The sequence below is a fragment of the Triticum aestivum genome, chromosome 5A (assembly GCF_018294505.1).
Source record: "Triticum aestivum cultivar Chinese Spring chromosome 5A, IWGSC CS RefSeq v2.1, whole genome shotgun sequence".
In the NCBI taxonomy this organism is placed as follows: domain Eukaryota; kingdom Viridiplantae; phylum Streptophyta; class Magnoliopsida; order Poales; family Poaceae; genus Triticum; species Triticum aestivum.
In genome coordinates, this window is record NC_057806.1 from 394,517,875 (window position 1) to 394,530,773 (window position 12,899).

At 44.2% G+C, this 12,899-nt stretch overlaps 1 long non-coding RNA gene across 1 annotated transcript; it reads left to right on the forward strand.

Moving 5' to 3' along the window:
* Window positions 1-236: 236 nt before the first annotated feature.
* On the forward strand, window positions 237-4,235 carry LOC123103580 (uncharacterized). Its single transcript, XR_006449867.1, has 4 exons — window positions 237-930; window positions 2,515-2,579; window positions 2,659-2,696; window positions 3,845-4,235. It is a non-coding gene; the product is annotated as an uncharacterized lncRNA (long non-coding RNA).
* The last annotated feature ends 8,664 nt before the right edge of the window (window positions 4,236-12,899 follow it).

The window sequence follows — 12,899 nt, forward strand, 5'->3', positions numbered from 1 at the left end:
ATCTTAGTACTGCCGTTAGAACTACTTAAGGGCAAAGTAACTGCCGAGAGAAGATGAGCATCGAGGACACCTAAACTGCCGGCAATGACAAACACTTCCTAGGTCACTATATTTGCCGGGAGAAGTACCCCTCGGCCCATTGTCTGCCGGCGACTTTAGTGGCGCGAGATACTGGGCCTAAACGTGCCCTGCCACGGGAGTTGCCCAAAAGTTCGCACCAAATAAATAAAGCCCCAAAGCCCAATTGTCGTTCCCCAAATCCCTCCACCCAGATCCAGCGCCGCCGCACCAACTACTCCACCACCGTCCCTTCCAAACCCTAGTCCTGGCCACCCTGTGCTCCCCTTCCTTGTGCGGCGCCGCCCCTACCTCTCTTCCTCCGCTGACCTCCCGTTCGGTGGAAGCAGCGCAGCCATTGCCGGATTTGGCCGGGCTGGTCATCGGTGTTGTTCGGATCTGGCCGCGCTGGTCGTCGGTGCTGCCGGATCTGGCTGCTCCGGGCCTCATACACGCCGCCCCGGTTGTTCAACTCTCCACCGCCACTTCCCCCATCATCATTCCATATGCCTTGCCCGGATCCGTGAGAGGGTAAGACCGGGAGTGTAGCCGCTTGTCTCCTGAGGAGCTCGTCCCCGACGGCCTCTCTATGGACTTCCTCCACCACACTCCCAACGCCACTGCCTTCAGAACGCGGTCCATAATCTAGTACTTTTGCGGGAAGCACCAGATCGTCCATCGACCGCGAGCTGCATCGACATCGAGCGTTCCTCTTCTTGGTGGGGCGTGCACCTTCTGGGGGTGAAGGCCTGCAGCACCTGCTGCTATGGAGAACGGATGGCGCGGTGGTCGTAGGGCTGCTCCAAAACACCTCTACAGTCGTCACCAGTCACACCACGACGCCTCTCTCATCATCGAGCTCATCACCTGTATGTATGTATCAAGATGCTATTCCCTGTTTTTTCCTTGTATGTCTGTTCAGAGTACAACAAGGACACACTCACATTCACAACGCACCAACTAAACCTTGTGTAGCAAATAACCATTATTGTAGGAGAATTATGAAGTAATTTTCATTTATAAACTTATCTAGTTTTCTGATAACCTAGTTTATCTTTTACCTAATTAACCAATATACACAGCAGTGTGCATCGTTTAATCCTTGAGCATTAGTTCAGTTATGCGTACATTCTGTGAAGGTTTGTTGCTCTAACTTGTCATGCTTGAGAAGCCATATAGTTGATCCTTATCAGTTATGATAGCAGAAGCATATGGGAAACAGATTTTTCAGCGCACAGCGGCAACAGCCCACGGTATCTATGCCGTCTACGCGTGCTGTTAGATACGAGCTAAAACTGCCAGCTTTTAGTTTGGCTATTTGATTCATCTATATGAGTGATGGATACGGTATGCTGACAAATCAAGACGCGGTGTGTTAAATGCCTGTCGTGGGGGACTATACTCAGCTGGCTCACACCACGAATCAGGAATTTTGGTTCTAGAAAAGGATGCAGGGACGGGTGTGGTGCACAGTATTGAGGGGGTGCATGGCATTTTTCCCCCATGGGACCTTCAAAAATGCAGTTGGCCGGTGCGCTTGTGCATTAAATGAGTCAAATGAAATGGATTTTTTTTTCTAAAAATTGGACCTGCCTCTGTCAGCACAAAAAGATAGCCATATTAGCTAGCCTTGATATTTTGGTCTCAGTAGTCTTGCTGCCGTCAGTGGCTCGTATTTAGAACTAGTGTACAGCGACAACGTGGTCCGGTGTAGATACAAAAAGCCTTGGCTCAATCGTGTGCCATACGTACTCAAATGAGCCGATGGATATATCTAGGAAATTTGAGAAAAGCTATGCATCAATGCACGTCACTGATCCACGAGCAATCATGCAGGTGAGATATGCATCCCACTAGACGCCATGCGTCAAAAGTAGTTTTCGAAGTATATGGTCCTATTTCAGCTCTAAGAATCAGTTTTAAAACAAAGCAAGAATAGGGTGAGGTATACAAGGTCAGATGGAATTTTCTTAGAATGTAGGCCAGGTTTCGTTTGAAAAAGAAGGGTATGTTACTGACATATCCTTTCAGTTCTTATCCATCTGTCGAAGATAAATACTGCAAACGAGATCGCCGCCCAAATATGAACAGTTCAGAATCTTCGAACTTGTGCATAGTTGTTCTTCTGCTAACAAAATCTTGAGATTTGACAATTTTCATCAGTTGTTTCGATTATGTTACCTATTCAATTGTTGTCGCCTTTGTGATATGCAATCTCGCACCTCATCGGCTTTCTTCTGATACAAAATGGCATGTATTTATATGTGTCTTTGAGAAAAATATTGCATCATCATTATTATATTGGTATATGCATCGGAGAAAACATAAATTGCAATTGAAAATTAAACAAGTATTTTACATTTTTTTATTGTGTTCTGTTCTCAAAGACTAAATAAAAGTATAAATACCAACTACATTTTACCCGTTCTATTGCTAACCAAGTAACCATCATTACAGAAGCTGGCATCTTCATTTCAAAAATAGATAAAAGAGGAAAAGGGGATACCAGAAGACACAAGCATGTAAGCTTATGTTTTTGTGATCATATTTTACCAATGAACATTATGGTTGATTGCTTAAAAGTCTTTACTTCTAATGCAGCTGGAAGTATTCTAAGTGTATGGCAGAAGCAAGCTGAGGTAATATGCCTTGGACTCACTTACATCTTTACAATTGTTTAGATCTGTGGCTGTCTCACCCCTTGTAAAGTAGTAATTTCTGAATTCGGTTTCTCCAGGGCATTAGTTGCACCTTTCTTGTACATGTGTATCCTATATATTAGCAAAAACTGTGAAATAGCATAATGCCATGTTGGAATTCACGATTACACTTAAAATGACAGTTATCTTCATGATAGCTCCAAGCTTTATTTTAGAAGCTTAGTTTGGTTAGGTACTGTCAGCTATTTTGATTCAGAACTTAAGTGTAGCAAGACCACAAATTGAAAGTAGGATGCTGCTTTTGCTTGGTAGAAACATGAATTGTCCTGATGGTACATTATGCATCTCATTTTACTGCCAGTGCATTTGATTGATTGATTGATTCCAAGGCATTCCTTCCTAGTAAATAGTATAGCAAGGCTTAAGCACCAAATTAGCACACTTGCCATCAATGTTGATTATGAAGGTAGATTTATTTCAACCTGAAAGAACCTTGCATTGATTGAGGCATAACAGCAGCCTTTGAACTATGGTAAAGTTCGCAGTTTTTGTTTATGCCTACACTACAAAATTACTCCGCTGGTTATACACCATCAAAACCATAATATAGTTCTATCTTGCAGAAATACTTATATCAGTAATGACATTACACATAATTAAGTGATGGCTATATGTCTCATTACAGCTTTGACAATGACCTCAGCATCAGTAATATGCTCCTGAACTAATACCTTATGCATGATTCATAAGTAACATAGATCGGCGTTAGCCAACAGGGGTGGACAATTCTTTGCTCAATGAACCTCTCTTGACTACTTTGTCATTTCTTTGCAGTTTCTCCCTTAATGTAATCAGATTGGTATTGTACATGAGCCAAACTTGAAAATTGTTTTTAGTCATGAACATAGTTGATATATTTACTTTTATTTGGCTTTCATAGTACTAATTGATCTATTTCTTTGCATAACTATATCATATATAATAGCTTATAAGACGCATTGATTTCTGTTCTTGTAGCTAGCTATGACCAATATATGCATAGGGCCAGAATTTGTGAATACTGTAAAGAAACTATAGTATCTTGTCTACAAGATTCTATATTATAGTTCTTATGTATATTGTTGCAGGTATCTCAAAGATACACAAGTTGTTGGAGGTTTGGAAGATGTACAAGTTGCTGGAGGTTTGGACGATCTTACAAGTTGGTGGAGTGATAATATATATTACCTCCGTCCCAAATTATGTTGTCTTAGACTTGAAGGTGTTTAGGTACATCCGTATCTAGACAAATAATTCGGTAGATAGGGAGTATGTAATATGCCTTCTTTGTTGAGCCTAAAGATTTTGCAAGTTTCACTTTGCTCATTTTGGTGGTTGTTTTGGCACATAAGCCATGGAATTCTCATTTTGGATGTGTGGCACAATTTCTTATCCTAGAAACATATGTACTTTGCATTGTGGCAGAATGTTCTTATGTATTTGATTGGTTAATGTTATTGAATGAGACCTTGCATGTAACATTGATTAAAGTGTGTGTATAGATTGTGTGATATGTCTTGATGGCCTCAACATAGTGGCCGTGTCTTAAATTAGGGATATATTGCACTGGCTGTGAAACAACACGTGTGTGTTGGCATATTACCTGCCGGGTAAATGTCCTTGTGCAGGCTATAGAACTGCCGGTAAGATGTAGTTCCTATTAGATGACTAATCTGCCGGGAGAAAACAAACTGCCGGCAAATACAATGGTCACGGCAGAAAAACTGCCAGGAAATGTTTACTTGCCGGGAGAAGTAATCCCCGGCAGCCGTTCTCGTGGCAGTTCTATCTGTCGGGAGAAACTCTGTCCCGGCAGTTTATCTGCCCTCTTAAGTGCATTATCCCGGCAGATTACATGTTGTTGCATCCGTGTTGTGGTGTAGTGAGCAACGATGTTATCCAACGGGTTAGAGTAATGACCCGGAGGATTGAGACTTGTCGTGATGGGAGATCATTCTGACAAGGCTGAGGCAACGGCTCCATCACGCGCGGCTGAACCGGTCCCCCAGTCCCAGGTGCCTCCGCCCAATTTACCACTGGCTGGTTGCTGGTGCCTGCTCCTGGCGTGTTAAAGAGATTTCTTGCCTCAAAAACCGGTGGAAGGTGCGACCGGTATCTTCTCCTCATGACATCATCTGACGCACTCTGATCCAGCATAAGCCAGTAAGCCCGAGCCTCTAACTCGACCCGCTCTGTAGCCATCCCGGTGTTCTCCGCCGCCAAGTCCGCTTTAGCCTGAGTTATCTGATCCTTCACCTTTGCAATATCCGCGTTGTGTTGATCCCGGTTTGCCACGTCCACCTCTGCTGCCATCAATGTTGCCAAAGCATCGAACAAATCAGACAAAACCTGAACCGGAGGCGGCGCAAAGCCCCCTGCTCCCGCTGGTGTTGCTGCTGCTGAACCAGAGATCATTGCTGCGATGGTAGAAGAGTGCTGCGCTGATTGTGTACCGGCCATGAAGACTGCGACCCGACTCGGTGGATCAAGGGGGCCCGGAATACTGTCGCCATCGGAACCACCACTAATCCGGCCATCCTGCAGCTGATACAATGACTCGGTCTCTCCGGTTGAAGACTCGTCATCAGAATAGACAACGGTTTCGCCACCAAATGCCGATCTATCCTCATATTCCGCTCCATGGATGACACCTACGAAGGCATGCTTTACGACGGGCTGAACCTGGGCAGACCTTGCATGCTGAGCCGTCTCGATGATGTCGGTGCAGATGTCTGCCTCAGGGCCCGGTTCGCCGATCTTGCCAATGAAGATGTGAATTCCACCAAAGGGGACCCGGTACCCGTACTCAATTGAGCTGGCCTCGGGACTCCATCCTGCATCGTCAATGTAGAGCTTGACGTGATGACTTTTAGTCATCCGGCCCACGACGTATCCCTTGAGTCCTTTGAAGCTGCCCTTCAAGAACTCGAAACCATCATGCGATAGCCCCACGGTGGGCGCCAACTTTCGTGGTTTTGTCACGATAGATGTCCTCGTGGAAGGACTTAGTCGTGGAGCCATCGCGACGGGTTAGCTTAAAGGGGTTAAAGCGTACAAGGGACGCAAGAGTTATACTGGTTCGGCCCCTTTCGGTGAAGGTAAAGCCTACGTCCAGTTGTGATGGAATTTCTTGGGTTTCGATGATCAGGGAGCGAATCCGCTTGCCTAGCTCTCGAGTTATTGTCTGTTGTCCCTAAACCGCCGCTGGGTCGCCCCTTTATATACATAGGTCGACGCCCGTCGGTTTACAGAATCCCTAGGCCAGATCATAAACGTGTCCGGCTCGGTCTCTATTCCTTCTATCTTACAATACAAGTTACATATCAATGTCGTTTTCTGTCTACAGGTCTTAACCCGCCTTTGGGCCTTGGGCCTTCATGAAGCGCCACCATCTTTTGTCTTCCTGGGCTTCAAATAAAGTAATCATCATAGGGATAACCCGGCCTCTCCTGGCCGGTTTTTTATCCAGTAGTAATATCCCCAACACTTCGGATATGTGATAGAAGGTGTACCCAACAGTTACTTTTGGGTATCCTATGAAGACGCACTTCTCTGACTTGGGTTTGAGCTTATCAAGATGAAACTTTTTCACATAAGCATTGCAACCCCAAACTTTAAGAAACGACAGCTTATGTTTCTTGCTAAACCACAGTTCATACGGTGTCGTCTCAACGGACTAAGATGGTGCCCTTTTTAATGTGAATGCAACTGTCTCTAATGCATAACCCCAAAACGATAGTGGTGAATCGGTAAGAGACATCATAGATTGCACTATATCAAATAAAGTACGGCTATGATGTTCGGACACACCATTACGCTGTGGTGTTCCAGGTGGCATGAGTTTGTGAAACTATTCCACATTGTTTTAATTGAAGACCAAACTCGTAACTCAAATATTCGCCTCTGCGATCAGATCGTAGAAACTTTATTTTCTTGTTATGATGATTTTCCACTTCACTCTGAAATTCTTTGAACTTTTCAAATGTTTCAGACTTATGTTTCTTCAAGTAGATATACCCATATCTGCTCAAATCATCTGTGAAGGTCATAAAATAACGATACCCGCTGCGAGCCTCAACACTCATCGACCTCATACATCAGTATGTATTTTATCCAATAAGTCAGTTGCTCGCTGCATTGTTCTGGAGAACGGAGTCTTAGTCATCTTTGCCCATGAGGCATGGTTCGCAAGCATCAACTGATTCATAATCAAGTGATTCCAAAAGCCCATCAACATGGATTTTCTTCATGCGCTTTACACCAATATGACCTAAACGGCAGTGTCACAAATAAGTTGCACTATCATTATTAACTTTGCATCTTTTGGCTTCAATATTATGAATATGTGTATCACCACGATCGAGATTCAACAAACCATTTTCAATGGGTGTATAACCATAGAAGGTTTTATTCATGTAAACAGAATAACAGTTATTCTCTAACTTAAATGAATAACCGTATTGCAATAAACATGATCAAATCATATTCATGCTCAACGCAAACACCAAATAACACTTATTTAGGTTCAACACTAATCCTGAAAGTATATGGAGTGTGCGACGATGATCATATCATTCTTGGAACTACTTCGAACACACATCGTTCCTTCACCCTTAACTAGTCTCTGTTCAATCTGCAACTCCCGTTTCAAGTTACTACTCTTAGCAACTGAACTAGTATCAAATACCGAGGGGTTGCTATAAACACTAGTAAAGTACACATCAATAACATGTATATCCAATATACCTTTGTTCACTTTGCCATCCTTCTTATCCGCCAAATACTTGGGGCAGTTCTGCTTCCAGTGACTAGTCCCTTTGCAGTAAAAGAAATTAGTCTCAGGCTTAGGTCAAGACTTGGGCTTCTTCACTTGAGCATCAACTTGCTTGCCGTTCTTCTTGAAGTTCCCCTTCTTCCCTTTGCCTTTTTCTTGAAACTAGTGGTCATGTTAACCATCAACACTTGATGCTTTTCTTGATTTCTACCTTCGTCGATTTCAGCATCACGAAGAGCTTGGGAATTGTTTCCGTTGTCCCTTGCATATTATAGTTCATCACGAAGTTCTAGCAACTTGGTGATAGTGACTAGAGAACTCTGTCAATCACTATCTTATCTGGAAGATTAAGTCCCACTTGATTCAAGTGATTTTAGTACTCAGACAATCTGAGCACATGCTTACTGGTTGAGCTATTCTCCTCCATCTTGTAGGCAAAGTAATGTCAGAGGTCTCATACCTCTCGACACGGGCATGAGTATGAAATACAAATTTCAACTCTTGGAACATCGCATATGCTCCGTGGCGTTCAAAACATTTTTGAAGTCCCGGTTCTAAGCCGTAAAGCATGGTGCACTAAACTATCAAGTAGTTATCATATCGAGCTTTTGTCAAAACGTTCAAAACGTCTGCATCTGCTCCTGCAATAGTTCTGTCACCTAACGGTGCATGAAGTACATAATACTTCTGTGCAACAATGAGGATAATCCTCAGATCACGGAGCTAGTCTGCATCTTTGTTACTAACATCTTTCAACTTATTTTTCTCTAGGAACATATCAAAAATAAAACAGGGGGGCTAAACGCGAGCTATTGATCTACAACATAGATATGCTAATACTACCAGGACTAAGTTCATGATAAATTAAAGTTCAATTAATCATATTACTTAAGAACTCCCACTTAGATAGACATCCCTCTAATCATCTAAGTGATCACATGATCCAAATCAACTAAACCATGTCCGATCATCACGTGAGATGGAGTAGTTTTCAATGGTGAACATCACTATGTTGATCATATCTACTATATGATTCACGCACGACCTTTCGGTCTCAGTGTTCCGAGGCCATATCTGCATATGCTAGGCTCGTCAAGTTTAACCCGAGTATTCTGCGGGTGCAAAACTGGCTTGCACCCGTTGTGGATGAACGTAGACCTTATCACACCCAATCATCATGTGGTGTCTCGTCACGACGAACTTTGTCAACGGTGCATACTCAGGGAGAACACTTTTATCATGAAATTCAGTGAGAGATCATCTTATAATGCTACCGTCACCAAAGAAAAATAAGATGCATAAAAGATAAACATCACATGCAATCATATAAGTGATATGATATGGCCATCATCATCTTGTGCTTGTTGATCTCCATCTCCAAAGCACCGTCATGATCACCATCGTCACCGGCATGACACCTTGATCTCCATCGTAGCATCATTGTCGTCTCGTGAACTATTGTTTCTACGACTATCGCTACCGCTTAGTGATAAAGTAAAGCAATTACAGGGCGATTTCATTGCATACAATAAAACGACAACCATATGGCTCCTTCCAGTTTCCGATAACTCCATTACAAAACATGATCATCTCATACAATAAATATAGCATCATGTCTTGACCATATCACATCACAACATGCCCAACAAAAACAAGTTAGACGTCCTCTACTTTGTTGTTGCAAGTTTTACGTGGCTGCTACGGGCTGAGCGAGAACCGTTCTTACCTACGCATCAAAACCACAATGATAGTTCGTAAAGTTAGTGCTGTTTTAACCTTCTCAAGGACCGGGCGTAGCCACACTCGGTTCAACTAAAGTTGGAGAAACTGACACCTGCCAGCCACCTATGTGCAAAGCACGTTGGTAGAACCAGTCTCGCGTAAGTGTACGCGTAATGTCGGTCCGGGACGCTTCATCCAACAATACCGCCGAACCAAAGTATGACATGCTGGTAAGAAGTATGACTTGTATTGCCCACAACTCGCTTGTGTTCTACTCATGCATATAACATCTACACATAAAACCTGGCTCTGATACCACTGTTGGAGAACGTAGTAATTTCAAAAAAATTCCTACGCACACATAGGATCATGGTGATGCACAACAACGAGAGGGGAGAGTGTGTCCACGTACCCTCATAGACCGAATGCGGAAGCATTAGCACAACGCGGTTGATGTAGTCGTACGTCTTCACGATCCGACCGATCCAAGTACCGAACGCACGGCACCTCCGAGTTCTGCACACGTTCAACTCGATGATGTCCCGCGAGCTCCGATCCAGCAAAGCTTCACAGGGGAGTTTTGTCAGTATGACGACGTGGTGATGGTGATGATGATGCTACCGACACAGGGTTTCGCCTAAGCACCACTACGATATAACCGAGGTGGAATATGGTGGAGGGGGGCACCGCACACGGCTAGAATAAATCAACTGATCAACTTGTGTGTCTAGAGATGCCCCCTGCCCATGTATATAAAGGAGTGGAGGAGGGGAGGGCCGGCCCTCTCTAGGGGCGCGCCATGGCGAGTCCTACTCCCACCGGGAGTAGGATTCCCCCCTTTCCAACTTGGAGTAGGAGAGGGGAGGAAGAGGAAGGAGGGAGGAAGGAAAGGGGGGCCACCCCCCTTCCCAATTCGGATTGGGCTTGGGGGGGCGCCACCTCCCTTGATCCTTTCCCCTCCTTTCCACTAAAGCCCAATAAGGCCCATATACCTCCCGGGGGGTTCCGATAACCTCCCGGTGCTCCGGTATATTCCTGGTCTCACCCAGAACCATTCTGGTATCCAAATATAGTCGTCCAATATATCAATCTTTATGTCTTGACCATTTCGAGACTCCTCGTCATGTCCGTGATCATATCTGGGACTCCAAACTACCTTCAATACATCAAAGCACCAAAACTCATAATACTGATCGTCACCGAACTTTAAGCGTGCGGACCCTACGGGTTCGAGAACTATGTAGACATGACCAAGACATGTCTCCGGTCAATAACCAATAGCGGAACCTGGATGCTCATATTGGCTCCTTCATATTCTACGAAGATCTTTATCGGTCAAACCGCACAACAACATACGTTGTTCCCTTTGTCATTGGTATGTTACTTGCCCGAGATTCGACCGTCGGTATCTCAATACCTAGTTCAATCTCATTACCGGCAAGTCTCTTTACTCATTCCGTAATACATCATCCCGCAACTAACTCATTAGTTACAATGCTTGCAAGGCTTATAGTGATGTGTATTATCGAGTGGGCCCAGAGATACCTCTTCGATGATTGGAGTGACAAATCCTAATCTCGAAATACGCCAACTCAACAAGTACCTTCGGAGACACCTGTAGAGCACCTTTATAATCACCCAGTTACGTTGTGACGTTTGGTAGCACACAAAGTGTTCCTCCAGTAAACGGGAGTTGCATAATCTCATAGTCATAGGAACATGTATAAGTCATGAAGAAAGCAACAGCAACATACTAAACGATCAAGTGCTAAGCTAACGGAATGGGTCAAGTCAATCACATAATTCTCATAATGATGTGATCCCGTTAATCAAATGACAACTCATGTCTATGGTTAGGAAACTTAACCATCTTTGATTAACGAGCTAGTCAAGTAGAGGCATACTAGTGACACTATGTTTGTCTATGTATTCACACATGTATTATGTTTCTGGTTAATGCAATTCTAGCATGAATAATAGACATTTATCATGAAATAAGGAAATAAATAATAACTTTATTATTGCCTCTAGGGCATATTTCCTTCATCAACTTCAATACCTCTTTCAAAAATTTTATGCCCCAAGACAATACCTTCATTAACCATAAAGTGGCACTTCTTCCAATTCAAGACAAGATTAGTTTCTTCACATCTCTGTAAAACTCGATCATGGTTGCTGTCGGCGTTATGGGAATGGGGGTCCCCAGACTTGCCTGCCTGCGGCCCACGGCGTGGCTCTGCGAGCGGGCCCATACGGCCCATCTTCACCAACAATCCCTCAAGACCCTCGCGAGGGGCCAAGCCTCGCGAGGCGGATGATGCAAGACCTCCTCAGGAGCGGCCTCACCAGGCTGGCTCGAGAGGGGCGGAGTGATCAAGGCCAGGCAAACCTCGCGAGGTTCCAATGACGTGATCCATGACGATCGAGACCCGGTGGGCGCCAGCGTGCACAGTGTCCTTGTTTCCTCTTTGGTGCTAAGGAGGCAAGCGCAGACGCAGAGTACCGAGGCGTCAAGCAAAGGTTTCCATATCGGTGCAACGAGACTAAGACCAGCAGGACGGCAGGACAGAGGTCACCATGGAGCCCAAGACGGCATCACCACCAGAGCCTTTGGCAGGCGAAGACTGCTTTTGTCAGGATAAGCTGTACTAGCTGTCCCCTTTTGAATTGGCCGTTGTTGGCTCCCTTCCCACTCAATATTTGGGGAGAGGACCAGGGCCTCTATAAATAGGATTTGCCACCATAGTAGGAGGAAACTTGTCTTGAACTCATTCAGTTCACCCACATACTCACCACGCACAAGAACACCTCTCCTCAGGAGGCTGTTCTTCCCCTTGTACTGTTCATCCTTAGCCCAAGAGGCAATCCACCACCACCACACTGGAGTAGGGTATCACACCACAGCGGTGGCCCGAACCAGTATAAATCTTGTGTTCCTTTTGTTGTGAGTTCGTCGAGATAGTCCTTGAGATCTTAGCGAAGCTAGGACATGGATCGGTAGGGGGAGATCTTTGCACGCACCCCAGTGTTTGAACCTTAAGGGTTTTCCGGAACCCGTGATCCGACAGTTGCTTAAGCAATCATCAAAAGAAGTTCCATACATGGAGAAATCATCCATGAAAACCTCAACAATCTGTTCACAAAAGTCAGAGAATACAGCAGTCATACATCTTTGAAAGGTAGCAGGTGCATTACATAAACCAAAAGGCATATGTCTATAAGCAAAGGTACTGAAAGGGCAAGTAAAAGTGGTCTTTTCCTGATCCTCTTTCGACACAGGTATTTGAGAGAAGCCAGAATAACCATCTAGAAAGCAAAAATGTGTACGTTTGGATAATCTTTCTAGCATTTGATCAATAAAAGGTAAAGGGTAATGATCCTTTCTAGTAGTTTTATTTAATTTGCGGAAGTCAATTACCATTCTATAACCTGTAACAATTCTTTGTGGGATCGATTCATCTTTATCATTAGGGACAACAGTAATTCCTTCCTTCTTAGGGACACAATGGACAAGACTTACCCACTGACTATCAACAACAAGATAAATTATACCTGCCTCCAGAAGCTTTAGTATTTCATTTCTTACCACTTCTTTCATCTTAGGATTTATCTGTCGTTGGTGATCAACAACCGGTTTAGCGTCTTCC